General features: G+C 43.4%; 1 long non-coding RNA gene across 1 annotated transcript in view; it reads right to left on the bottom strand.

Annotated features, from left to right (window-relative positions):
• Positions 1–913: 913 nt before the first annotated feature.
• The window catches only part of LOC122466627, a 104,333-nt gene continuing 90,652 nt past the window's right edge, over positions 914–14,594 (bottom strand). Inside the window, exon 3 of the long non-coding RNA XR_006292286.1 lies at positions 914–2,408. This is a non-coding gene — a long non-coding RNA (uncharacterized LOC122466627). The remainder of the gene's footprint in view (positions 2,409–14,594) is intronic.

Genomic DNA, 14,594 nt, shown 5'->3' with positions numbered 1-14,594 from the left:
ATTGTACCTGTTTCCAACAGCATTTTTAGTTTTTTGTTTTGTTTTGTTTTTAAGTATATGTATCTTGAAATAGACAGCATTGTCTCTACGTCATCCAAAGGTGATGTCATTCAGTACTGAGAAGCTATTGGTTCCAAAGCACAGTTTGAAAGGTCCAAGAACAGTTGACAGAGGACAAATAATTTCTATTTCCTTTATCAGCTTGTGAATATAATGCACACACAAATTTTTTAATAAAAGGAACAACTGTTCATATCAGTTAAAGTGCTAACTGTAACATCAGTCAGAAAAATATGTACAGGACTTCCCAGAACTGGTTCACATTCCAATGTGCCTTTATAAATATCCTTGATATTCTTTTGCATAGACACTCTGATCATTTCTGCTAATGCCTTTTAAATGGTCTCTTCCTGTTATGTTGTAGGGTTTTCATATAACACTGATATTCAAGTATGTTTTCTTCCTATGCATTCTTCATCCAGCACATACATTATGATCATTGTTTTTGTGAAGAATCATTTCTGTTTAGCTGAACGAGACTAGTCTTTGTGTCCTGCATACAGAAAGGCAAGTCTGATTTACTGTTTTAAAATTAGAAATGTACCAAATTGCTCTGCAAATGTGGGATAACCATTGACCTGCATCTAGGTTGGATATTTTTCCAGGCTGACATGTCATGTCTATTTTTCCAGTCATATCATGTATTTCAACAAACCTAGAGACATCACTTTCTGAAAAATGCAGTTACAACACAGAAGTCTTAAGAGACTGCTTTAAAATATATTCTTTCGAATAAAACCAGTCTTCTTACCCAAACAAAGTCTGATGTAATCTCTTAATCTATTTATTGGAATTTGTCTGCTTTTTTGATATTGCCTACAAAACACACACATGTACATTCAACAGGCTCCCCGTGAACAGCTGACTGTACCATCACCCATTCCACATCTGTGGCTGTTAAACAGATCTAGGCCAATAACAGTAAGGTGTTGAAAAGTTATTTCTTCTGTTCATTACACAAGATGATACACTAATAGATAATATACCCTAGATAACAACTATGGTTCTGATACCACAATCAGATTCTTGCAAGTGCACTCTTCCATCTATACGGAGACCCATTAACTTCATTGTATTTGTATAGATCAGATTGTAGGATCAGGGCCTCTGCCATCTTTGACCCACATCTAGACCCCAAAATTTCATACAGAATTGCGATTTTGGCAATTTATTTTTGGCATCAGGAGATCCTAGCTTTGACTTTTGTGGTTTGTCTGCTCCATCTCTGCCTTCCACACATGCTTTGTTTTCATCTGAACAGGAGGCAGAGATGCACAGCCAGATCCCATGAAGGGCCCTGTCAGTCTGTGCCTTGGCCAGCAAATACATAACTGAAATCCCCCACCACCCAAACCAAGAGAAATATCATCATCACCATGAGAGCCAGATCTACACTTGTCCCCACAGCAAGAACCCCACACTTGGTTTTGACAACTGCCTCAGACTAAAAAGCAGGCAAACCCCATTACATCAGCTACAAGCATGGTTGAGAGCTGGTTTTGTTTAGAATATCCCCAGGTTCAATTATCATTGGGCTTCGCAGTCTGTTACCATTCAATTTTTAAGTTCTCAGCCATTTTGACTTTACAGATTACACCCCTGTGACAGCATGGGCTTTTACGGCAGTGAGGCATATATCTATGCCATGCCAATGGTCCTAGACCCTTGTGACATCAGAGGTAACTAACCAATCACCATCCTTACTCTACAGCTGATTTGCATGCAACAATTTCATTGGTTGTATGAGAGAGACTGAACAGGTGGTGGATTACTTGGCCCACCTACCACACCTGTACAACAGCACTGGCTTTCAGCTACTAGTATTAGTGTAGTCCTTCTGCCAGCTGGTAGACCTCAGCAACAAGGGCCAGGTTCATATGCTCAGGGATCCCCTTAAAACTAAGAAACACCACTGGCTTGAGCCCCACCTAGAGTTTCTGGGATCACTAAATACCTTCCCTCAAAGCCCTTCATATGCAACACTTCCCCACTTGTTAGCACCCAGTCAGCGTATAAAAGAAGGCAAGTTTTATTGGGAGAAAAGGAAACAGCACCTACTTGGGAAAGTACAGCAACACTAGCTGTACGCATGACAAGTTAAACAGGCTGCCACCGTAACTTTGGCAGGAGTCAATTAACTCAGTTCCCCACCTGTCCAGGTGAACATCCAATAGGCAGTTGTCTGGTTACCACGGCACTTCCCTCTTCTCCATCTGCTGAACTCCACTCACAGGTTGGTATCACTGGGTAGCAATCTCAGAGTCCTGGTGCACACTGGGGTAGGCCTTTCTCCAGTCCCTTGAGAAGTGCAGCCTGGTCCTGTTCTGAGGCTTCACCACCTACACCAGCTATAGAAATTTCAGCTTCATTTAGTAACTGGATAGGAAGGGGCCTTACCAGAGTTCACTCAGTTCTGCTGCTGTCATCACTGGTTTCCATGAAGAGCCCCCCCTGCATTGCACCCCATTTAGAGTCACCTTAATCAGCATCACCTCTCTACAAAAGTCCTCTTACCAGCACAGAGCGTTCACTGTAGGGAAATCAGTAGCATATAAAATCCTTAATCAGACTCCTTACCACTAAAAACATACTCCCTATAATAACAAAAACGGTTGAGAAACACCACTCTAGAGCTTCAGGCCACAGGGCTTACAGTAGGAAAGCATTTAAGGTAGACTGAGCTGCCTGTTAACACAATTTAGCAGGTGGCAATGAAGAGGATTCCAGCATCATGCGGACAGTCAACTCTCCACAAACCATAGTTTGGGAACCACAACTATATTTTTAACAGCTCTGATGACTAATGCAGAGTTGAGAGAGATGGTCAACAAGACCCGATTTATTTATTCATTCCCCTGAGCTCCCAACACAATCATCATCACCACACACTGAGCCTGTAGGCCAGGCAACCAGGCTCCAAACGAGGCAGCTGTTGTGAAAGCCTCCAAAATTCTGCTAGGCCTCCATAGCAAAAGAACTATTTGAAAGAGAGGCTAATGTGATATACGCCATCATATATGCCAGCAATGCCCCTCTGCCATGTACATTGGTCAAACTGGACAGTCTCTATGTAAAAGAATAAATGGACACAAATCAGACGTCAAGAATTATAACATTCAAAAACCAGTCGGAGAACACTTCAATTGCTTTGGTCACTCGATTACAGACCTAAAAGTTGCAATTTTTCAACAAAAAGACTTCAAAAACAGACTCCAATGAGAGACTGCTGAATTGGAATTAATTTGCAAACTGGATACAATTAACTTAGGCTTGAACAGAGACTGGGACTGGATGGGTCATTACACAAAGTCAAACTATTTCCCCATGTTTATTCCCCTCCCCCCCCACTGTTCCTCAGACGTTCTTGTCAACTGCTGGAAATAGCCCACCTTGATTATCACTACAAAAGGTTTTCTCTTCCCCCCTCTCCCCCCCCCCCCCCCGTTCTGCTGCTGGTAATAGCTCGCCTTAAGTGATCACTCTCGTTACAGTGCGTATGGTAACACCCATTGTTTCATGTTCTCTGTGTATATAAATCTCCCCACTGTATTTTCCACTGAATGCATCCGATGCAGTGAGCTGTAGCTCAAGAAAGCTAATGCTCAAATAAATTTGTTAGTCTCTAAGGTGCCACAAGTACTCCTTTTCTTTTTGCGAATACAGACTAACACGCTGCTACTCTGAAAGGAAAAGGAGTTCTGGGCAGGAGGGGAGGGATCTGCACTAACCTGCATGCTTTCCCACTCCACGAACCGCATGTCTTCTGTGGCTACAGTTACAGAAGGCTTCCCACTGTGCACTCGGTCTCCCCTGGGAATGGGAGGAGCGAGTCACACGGCAGCACAGCAGTGGGCCAGCAGCCAACAGACTGTGCCAGTGCAACCCACACACCTCCTGGTGGCACCCATCTAGTGGCCCCAAGACCACTTAGAAAGAGATAGAGATTAATGAGTCTGCTCTACAGCCTTAGCTAACAGCCATATGGCTTTTAGCTCATGCAGTAGGGGCTCATGCACTAAGCTCCAGAGGCCCCAGGTTCAATCCCACCTGCCTATGACCACGGCCTGTCTGTTGGTATTACACCAGAACTGTGTAGAATTCCCCTTGTCAGTCTTTGGTCTTACAGATTTTTAAATTCTTCCGGGCAAGGACGATGTGTTTTTATGTTTGAACAGCACCCACCACATCTCAAGGTACCACTGCCCCCTTTCTGATTGTAAATACCTAGAGAAATTAGGTGTAAGGCATATTCCAGCATCAACTGCCTGTGGAACTTGAGGACATAAAACAAATAATAATGCCTAGCTCTTACATTGCATTCATAGATCTCGAAGCACAAAGAAAGTTTTTATTCCATCTCTATTTTTTTTTTTTTAAAACAGAGAAGAAAAAACTGTTGTTCTACCTGCCCTGTAAATTGTTGCTGCAATGGACTAGCCCAGTGGTTCTCAACACTTTCAACCTGTGCAGCGCTTATTTAAAAAGAGGCAGTTCCCCTTCCCACGCCTAATTGCACACCCTTTCCTTGCTGTCACCTGAAAAAGTAACACGCTTCCTTTAATGGAACAGATCTCATTGCTTGATTATGGGCCCCTCTTTTTTTTCACCCCCCCCCAATCTGGGCCATTTCCTCCCTCCAGGTGTAAGACTTTACCAAGTCTCCTCGTGTTGCCTGCAACCCTCTGTGCTCTGACACTTCCAGGTGACTTTGCAGTTTAGTTCTGTCCCACTTCAATATCAACGTTGTCAGCAAGTCTGATCAGGGCTGACGTTTGCATCAAAGAAAGGCTGAGAAAGAAAGACTCATTACCAGACCACCCCCTCTGGGGTACAGGCCTACCATGGAGAGCTGTTGGCAGGCATACAAGGAAGATTGGCTTGGAGACTGATGCATGAGCAATTTAATCTTTAAAGATGGGACAACCAGCTCTCATTTCAATAGCACATTGCTTCACAGACCACCTGGGAATTCTCCTTGGCCCACACTTGGATCAACGGGGGGAACACTCCATTTCTCCGTGTGCTCTGCCGCTTGCATGCATTTGCCACTGTTGCTCTAACGTGTATGTGAGAACTCTACAACATAAGGCTAGATCTTTGTTAGGGAAAGGAAAATGTGATGTGCGTTCTTTGCTGCGATGGCTGTGCAGAGTTTTGCAATTTATAATACGTGTTATGCTAAATGGTGGTAGCGGCTGCCACTGGGTGGGTTTTAAATCCAAAGACAATCCCAGATCTCATTAAAGCCAATGGATGTGCCAAGCACCCTCTTTCAGGCTCAATGGAAGGAGCAATTAAAGAGCTGCAGACAATAGGGGTCACTGCCTGAGGCACTAAACTGCATGGTCAGGTCCAAGCAGAACTAATTCAGGTAGACTAACAGGGGTCTCCCTGGCTGCACATGCAGGGACGTGGACGTTGGCTCGCACAGACCAGCTGTGAATGTGGTTCTGAGGGAAAGCAGAGATTTCTTGAGCTTATACCTCGCTTGAATGGCAGATATGGGGATTTCTGAGTGAGGAAACTGCCTGCTGTTGTTTTTATTGTGTTCAAGGAAACAGGACTTTTAGGTGCATTTTTTTGGAAATAAACAAGATTACACCAAAGAATACCCCTGACTTGTATCCCTGATGTCTCATCCTAACAGAAATAATCCTGCAAGGCCTCAACTATCTGCTAGCCACTTGGGCCTAAGAGGCAACATAAGAGAGAAGTGTCAACAATTTCTGAAGATAAGATGCAAGTCTGAAAAGCAAATTATATTTCACTTGGCAATTTTGAGTAGTCATGAAATACAAAAGCTATGCTTTGCCTATGGTTTAGTGGCACCAAACCTCTTATAACACACGGGATCAATTAAGTACAGTACTTGAACTGATTGTTCAGTCATTTTCTGTGTTAAATTTTATTCTCTTGCTCAAACACAGCACGTATTTCAGGTTCCTTCACCTCAGATTGTCACATAAACTGCAAATTGTTAATGGTTTGCAGGCAGTTACTGCCCTCCTATGACATTATTGACATGAACTGGGACCGTATAGATCATTGTTGCAACCAAAGTCCTGTAGTGGTACCAAATCTTGTATAAAGGGGGTCAAATGAGCTGTCTAAGACAAGGTTATGGTTTACTGGTTATGATTATGTTATCTGTATATGTGTATCATTTTTATAGTTGAAGTTATGAATATTGGCTCTATACTGTCTGTATTTCATACTTATGCTATTCTTCCGGGTGACACCCCAGACAAGTTGGTGTCAGCTCTGCCTAGCCTGCTTGATGGCCCATTAAGGACCATCAGCTATACAACTGACCCACTGAGAGTAGGCAGACATGCCTTGGGACTCAGCAAGGTATGCAGGCACATGCCTATGGGCAGAACTCTGAGGTGTTTCCATGCCATGTAATGGACAGCTTGTCTTTGGAACCAAGAAAGATTGACCACATGGCAAGAGAATATAAAAAGCTGCTGCAGCTCCTCCATCTTGTCTTCAATCCTGCTTCTTGCTTCTGGAGGAACTTTGCTACACTGAAGCTTTGAATCAAGGACTGATGACCCATCCCAGCTGTGGATGTACTCCAGAGACTTGATTTGAACCTGCAGTTTATTCCATCACTGCTACAAGCCTGAACCAAGAACTTTGCCATTACTGTGTGTAATTGATTCCATTTAACCAATTCTAACTCTCATCTATATCTTTTTCCTTTTATGAATAAACCTTTAGATTCTAAAGGATTGGCAACAGCGTGATTTGTGGGTAAGATCTGATTTGTATATTGAGCTGGGTCTGGGGCTTGGTCCTTTGAGATCGAGAGAACCTTTTTTCTTTTACTGGGGTATTGGTTTTCATAACCATTTGTCCCCATAACGAGTGGTACTGGTGGTGATCCTGGGAAACTGGAGTGTCTAAGGGAATTGCTTGTGTGACTTGTGGTTAGCCAGTGGGGTAAAACCAAAGTCCTCTCTGTCTGGCTGGTTTGGTTTGCCTTGGTGTGCATAGAAACCTCAGCCTTGGTCTGTAACTGCCCTGCTTGAAGCAATTTGTCCTGAATTGGCACTCTCAGTTAGGTCCCACCAGAACCAGCATCGTTACACCTCCCACTGTCAATTCCTAGGTAATTAATAAAGTGTCATTTGTCTATTTTCGTGATAGAGAAAAGGCAATATACACTTTTTGCTATTTACACACTTTATGCTTAGGGGTTTTCTTTATCTCTTAATGGCTACAAAAAAATCCCAAAACATTTTGTAAGATCACATGGATACATTCTATAGCCAGAACTGGTCAGGAATCATTTTGATTACATGTTTTTGTCAGAAAATTCCGATTGTTCAAATCTGAAACTTTTCATGGGACTGTGCCAGCCTCGGTGAAATGAGTCAGGAAGGTTTTTCAGGTCCAGGATGGAATTCCTGGTCAAAGGCAGGAAGAGAGAGAGACCCCATTGCCCAAAAAAGCCAATAGCCTGGTAGTTAAGAAATGTCCCTGGGATGTGGAAGATCCAGCTTCAGGTTCCTGCTCAGAAGCTAGTATCTCGCATCCCACCTGAGCTCCTTAACCACCAGGCTACTGGCTATTCTGGGGTAGGTCTTGCTCTCCCCTAGGTTTCATGTTGAAAAATTTCAAAAGGTCTCAATTTTGTCCAGATGCAAAAGGGGAACACTTTTGAAGTCTCAAAATTTTTCATAGGACAGGAAATCCATTTCCTGCTCAGCTCTAGCTATAGCCTCTGCTTATATGTGTATAAACTCAAAAATTTAGGTCTTCCTCCTCTTCATTATTTGTTCCATTATGAACAATGCTGGCTCTCCCTGGGCACTTCTGCCAATTACCTTGACTTCTCCTCCATGCTTCACTTCCTTTTCTCCTCCTAGTTACTTCATTCCTAAGCTCCTCCCTGCCATATACAACTCTGCACTTCCACTCTCATTAAGCAATCCAAACCCACAGAAAGATATGCACAGCCAAGCAGATACACACGGCAGTACTGCCATCCCCAGAAGTTCAAAAAGCATGAGTTTGACCCCTCAAAATCACACAACTGGGCCCAAAATCCTGAGATTTTTAAAAATTGATTCTATTGTGGGGGGTTGGGGCCGCCTTTTGATTTTTGAACTCCCACTGCACACCCCCAGTGTGTTTGGAACACAATTAGTGCTGACAACTCTCCCAACTGTACTAAGTTGGTTTTATTCCCCACTGCAGTAGCGGTCACTGGCCGCCTGATGATACAGAGCTTCCAGCTTCTCCCCCAACCTGAATAATTCTAATTCATTCATTCTGTATCTCCCACCACCACATCTGCCTGTCCCCACCTAGCAATTAGTGATGCACCTCCTACCTCCTACATCAGTTAATTATGCACGCCTAACCCCCCACATCAATTCTGCACCCACACCAGTTTTGCTCACCCAGACACACCTCTGCTCCTCCTGCGGCTCCTAGGATTCTTTACCCTCCCTCTCCCAGGCCTGAGGAGGCAGCTGCAGTGGGGTCTTCTTCTCCCTCTTCCCAGGCTGGGGTCAGGGGCAGTTCCAGGAACTGTTCACCCCTTTCCCCGGGCCTGGTGTTGCAGAGATGTAGCGGGGAGATGGAGGAGCAGCGAGCAGATTGACCTATTTTTTACAGGAGGGAAGGAAGGAGCAGAGGTGCCTTGAGCTGCTGGGTCCTCCCCTCTCACGTATCCAGAAAACTCCTATCAGCTTCACAGCAGAGGGGGGAGAGCTCTGCCTGCCTCCTGAAGCAGCCCTTATTGGCTGCCTTCCCCATTTCCCTGCCTCCTGGGGAAGAACAGCCAATCACAGGGTTTTTGCCCAGGAAGAGCTGAAATACAAGAGAGGGCTGGAGCTTCTCCTGAGACCAGCTACATCCAAAACACAGTTACAAGGAAATCTTGAGATTTGGCAACACAGCGGTTGTATAACGGGGCCCTACCTGCATGCTCAGAAAGTGAGATAACTAAGGGAACCCAATAGTAAGGCTGTTTTTGGCAGCAGAATAAGGCTGGGATCACCATCAGAAGTAGCTATGGGAAAGAAGAAAACAGAAGCAGAGTATTGGCTCTAGAGATTTGAGAAGGGAACTTTGTTCCTCCTCTCAGTTCTTTGGGTGAAATCCTGGCCCCAGTGAAGTCAGTTGGAGTAATGCCTTGGTCATTTGATCATTGGTCTGTTACCTCTACAAAGTAAGTATGCACACACAATTGACTTGCATTTGCATTCCTGCAGGCAATATTAGGTAAGGTCCACACTATTTTAAAGTGCATTTCTACTCTGACAAGTGACTAAAAATGGAATTAAGGGTGATATTTCTTATCTCTAAGTGACTCCACTTTTGTCAGCTTAAAAGAAAAAGAACTGAGAATAGCATGCAAATCCCTGACCATCAGACCCCTGCGCTACAGCTAGACCACTTTGCATGGTAGAAAAGAAATGGTTTATGAGATTATATTGTATTTCTCCTTCCACTGCTCACCACTTCTAACAGCTGGTGTCTACTTTTTTAATTCTGTAGCATTGCTGATGCTGTAATGTCATTTGCATAATTGCAACTTGAAAGGGCAGGGTTGTACTTTGCAATATTCTAGAATGCAGCATGGTATTCAGATTGACTTTAAATGAAGACAAAAAACTCTATTAACTAATGTTTGGAGACACCTACTCAGCCCACTATAGGGAATCTACTACACCATAAGCATTACTACTGTGAGTGTTAGATACATGTATAAATTAAGAAACTGAAGTCTTAGTAATGGAGAAAGAGTGTTAGACAGTTGAGCTCTCTTCATCCCATTGTAAATACAGTCAGGCTTTAAAATGGATTTAAGAAAAGTAAAAAATGTCTGTCAAACACAAATCTGAAAAAAGAGCAATTACCATGTTTAACCTCCCAAGGATCATTGCCATCCAAGATCTTGGATCTGTTTTATCTGCATTACGAACTGGAGTGGCATAAAAGGATGTACTGTGGAACAACCTCTTTTCATTATCTTCAACAGCATGCCATGTGGGAGGTTATAAAAATGGACATTCTCCTTCAAGTTCTGCTCTTGCTTGTAATTCTCGTTATTTTGACAAATTATAAAAATGTGTTATGGGAGCACAATCAAGGTCAAGGATTAGTGGAGGACTCTGGCATTTTCTTGAAATGCTACATTATTTTAGTACTTACAGTCTCTAGGAGTGATACTTGTAGCAGAAGCAGAACTTGTTGACATTTAGGTTTTAGTCATTTCACACATGGTCTGTCAAAACAGTAGCAATGGCAGATAAAACAGAAAGCATCTGCAAAAAAAAAAAAAAAAATACCCTTATTTTGAGGAGTGATGGGTTTCCTGCAATTGGTCTTCAAACCCTTTCAGTTAGGACTCTAAAATGCAGACCAGTACATTTTAGGGACTATTTTCAAAAGCAGAAGTGTCCCTACATTGATGGACTGGATTGCCCCTTATTGCATCAAGAAGCATAAATCAGTGTGTGCCTGTGAACATGCCCTGAAACAAAATGTCATTAAACAACATCATTTGGATACCAACACTATTTGATAACTGACAAGTCTTGAAGTGTCACAAATAAAGGAAGGCATTGAAGAACCAGACAGGGCTAACTATTGAGCATCACACATTACAGGGATAGTATTCAAGACCCAGAGCACAGGCTAAAATGAAACTTCTATAATTCCAAGACACAAAATTACATTAAAATAGAGTTAAGGTTGAGAGTACTTAGTTATTTAAGTGTGAAAAGATTTACAGAGATGGTGTAGTTATTCCAAAATGAATCATTATAAACCTAAAAAAGAAAAGGAGGACTTGTGGCACCTTAGAGACTAACAAATTTATTTGAGCATAAGCTTTCATGAGCTACAGCTCACTTCATTGGATGGATGCAGTAGAAAATACACTGGGGAGGTTTTATATACACAGAGAACATGAAACAATGGGTGTTATCATACACACTGTAACGAGAGTGATCAGGTAAGGTGAGCTATTACCAGCAAGGGGGGGGGGGTTGAAAACAACAACAAAAAACCTTTTGTCGTGATAATCAAGGTGGGCCATTTCCAGCAGTTGACTATTTCCCCATGATTATTTCCCCCTCTACTGTTCCTCACACGTTCTTGTCAACTGCTGCAAATGGCCCACCTTGATTATCACTACAAAAGGTTCCCCCCCCCCCCCGGCCCCCCACCGGTAATAGCTCACCTTACCTGATCACTCTCGTTACAGTGTGTATGGTAACACCCATTGTTTCATGTTCTCTGTGTATATAAAACCTCCCCAGTGTATTTTCTACTGCATGCATCTGATAAGTGAGCTGTAGCTCACGAAAGCTTATGCTCAAATAAATGTATTAGTCTCTAAGGTGCCACAAGTCCTCCTTTTCTTTTTGCGCATACAGACTAACACGGCTGCTACTCTGAAACCTGTCATTATAAACCTAAATTCAGATATAAGGTTACAACAGGTTTCAGAGTAACAGCCATGTTAGTCTGTATTCGTAAAAAGAAAAGGAGTACTTGTGGCACCTTAGAGACTAACCAATTTATTTGAGCATAAGCTTTCGTGAGCTACAGCTCACTTCATCGGATGCATACTGTGGAAAGTGTAGAAGATCTTTTTATACACACAAAGCATGAAAATATACCTCCCCCCACCCCACTCTCCTGCTGGTAATAGCTTATCTAAAGTGACCACTCTCCTTACAATGTGTATGATAATCAAGGTGGGCCATTTCCAGCACAAATCCAGGGTTTAAGAAGAACGTCTGGGATGGGGGGTAGGAAAAAACAAGGGGATACAGGTTACCTTCAATAATGACAGGTTTCAGAGTAACAGCCATGTTAGTCTGTATTCGCAAAAAGAAAAGGAGTACTTGTGGCACCTTAGAGACTAACCAATTTATTTGAGCATAAGCTTTCGTGAGCTACAGCTCACTTCATCGGATGCATCCAATGAAGTGAGCTGTAGCTCACGAAAGCTTATGCTCAGATAAATTGGTTAGTCTCTAAGGTGCCACAAGTACTCCTTTTCTTTTTGCGAATACAGACTAACACGGCTGTTACTCTGAAACCTGTAATTAGTTAAGATGAGCTATTATCAGCAGAAGAAAAAAATCTTTCGTAGTGATAATCAAGATGGCCCATTCAGACAGTTGACAAGAAGGTGTGAGGATACTTAACTTAAGGAAATAGATTCAATATGTGTAATGACCCAGCCACGCCCAGTCTCTATTCAAACCCAAGTTAATGGTTATCTAGTTTGCGTATTAATTCAAGCTCAGCAGTTTCTCACTGGAGTCTGTTTTTGAAGCTTTTCTGTTGCAAAATTGCCACCCTTAGATCTTTTACTGAGTGCCCACAGAGGCTGACGTGTTCTTCTACTGGTTTTTGAATGTTAGGATTCCTGATGTCAGATTTCTCTTAATCATAGAATATCAGGGTTTGGAAGGGACCTCAGGAGATCATCTAGACCAACCCCCTGCTCAAAGCAGGGCCAATCCCCAATTTTTGCCCCAGATCCCTAAATGGCCCCCTCAAGGATTGAACTCACAACCCTGGGTTTAGCAGGCTAATGCTCAAACCACTGAGCTGTGTCTATTTATTCTTTTGCGTAGAGACTGTCCAGTTTGCCCAATGTACATGGCAGAGGGGCATTGCTGGCACATGATGGCATATATCACATTGGTAGATGTGCAGGTGAACGAGCCCCTGATGGAGTGGCTAATGTGATTAGGTCCTATGATGGTGTCACTTGAATAAATATGTGGACAGAGTTGGCATCGGGCTTTGTTGCAAGGATAGGTTCCTGGGTTAGTGTTTTTGTTGTGTGGTTGCTGGTGAGAATTTGCTTCAGGTTGGGGCCTGTCTGTAAGAGAGGACTGGTCTGTCTCCCAAGATCTGTGAGAGTGAGGGAATCATTTTTCAGGATAGGTTGTAAATCTTTGATGATGTGTTGGAGAAGTTTTAGTTGGGGGCTGAAGGTGACAGCTAGTGGCTTTCTGTTATTTTCCTTGCTGGGCCTGTCCTGTAGTAGGTGACTTCTGGGTACTCTTCTGGCTCTGTCAATCTGTTTTCTCACTTTAGCAGGTGGGTATTGTAGTTTTAAGAATGTTTGATAGAGATCTTGTAGGTGTTTGTCTCTGTCTGAGGGGTTGGAGCAAATGCAGTAGTATCTTAGAGCTTGGCGGTAGACAATGGATTGTGTGGTGTGTCCTGGATGGAAGCTGGAGGCATGTAGATAAGTATAGTGGTCAATAGGTTTCCGGTATAGGGTGGTGGTTATGTGACCATCGCTTATTAGCATAGTAGTGTCCAGGAAATGGACCGCTTGTGTGGATTGGTCTAGGCTGAAGTTGATGGTGGGATGGAAATTGTTGAAATCATGGTGGAATTCCTCAAGGTCTTCTTTTCCATGGGTCCAGATGATGAAGATGTCATCAGTGTAGCGCAAGTAGAGTAGGGGCGTTAGGGGACGAGAGCTGAGGAAGCGTTGTTCTAAGTCAGCCATAAAAATGTTGGCATACTGTGGGGCCATGCGGGTACCCATAGCAGTGCCGCTGACTTGAAGGTATATATTGTCCCCGAATGTGAAATAGTTATGGGTGAGGACAAAGTCACAAAGTTCAGCCACCATGTTTGCTGTGACATTATCAGGGATAGTGTTCTTGATGGCTTGTAGTCCATCTTTGTGTGGAATGTTGGTGTAGAGGGCTTCTACATCCATAGTGGCTAGGACGGTGTTTTCAGGAAGATCACCGATGGATTGTAGTTTCCTCAGGAAGTAAGCGGTGTCTCGAAGATAGCTGGGAGTGCTGGTAGCGTAGGGCCTGAGGAAAGAGTCTACATAGCCAGACAATCCTGCTGTCAGGGTGCAAATGCCTGAGATGATTGGGCATCCAGGATTCCCAGGTTTATGGATCTTGGGAAGCAGATAGAATACCCCTGGTCGGGGTTCTAGGCATGGGTCTGCACAGATCTGTTCCTGCGCTTTTTCAGGGAGTTTCTTGAGCAGATGGTGTAGTTTCTTTTGGTAATCCTCAGTGGGATCAGAGGATAACGGCCTGTAAAATGTGGAGTTAGAGAGCTGCCTAGCAGCCTCTTGTTCATATTCCAGCTTATTCATGATGACGACAGCACCTCCTTTGTCAGCCTTTTTGATTATGATGTCAGAGTTGTTCCTGGGGCTGTTGATGGTGCTGTGTTCAGCACGGCTGAGGTTATGGGGCAAGTGATGCTGCTTTCCCACAATTTCAGCCCGTGCACATTGACGGAAGCAATCTATGTAGAAGTCCAGTCTGTTTCGACCTTCAGGAGGAGTCCATGCAGAATCCTTCTTTTTGTAGTGTTGGTAGGAAGGATTCTGGGGGTTAGTATGTTGTTCAGAGGTCTGTTGGAAATATTCTTTGAGTCGGAGATGTCGAAAGTAGGATCTAGGTCACCACAGAACTGTATCATGTTCATGGGCCTGGAGGGACAAAAGGAGAGGCCCCGAGATAGGACGGACTCTTCTGCCAGGCTAAGAGTATAGCTGGAAA

This window comes from Chelonia mydas, chromosome 1, assembly GCF_015237465.2.
Source record: "Chelonia mydas isolate rCheMyd1 chromosome 1, rCheMyd1.pri.v2, whole genome shotgun sequence".
Lineage (NCBI taxonomy): Eukaryota > Metazoa > Chordata > Testudines > Cheloniidae > Chelonia > Chelonia mydas.
Note: the sequence above shows the minus strand (reverse complement) of the source record. Positions and strands in the feature narration are given on the sequence as shown.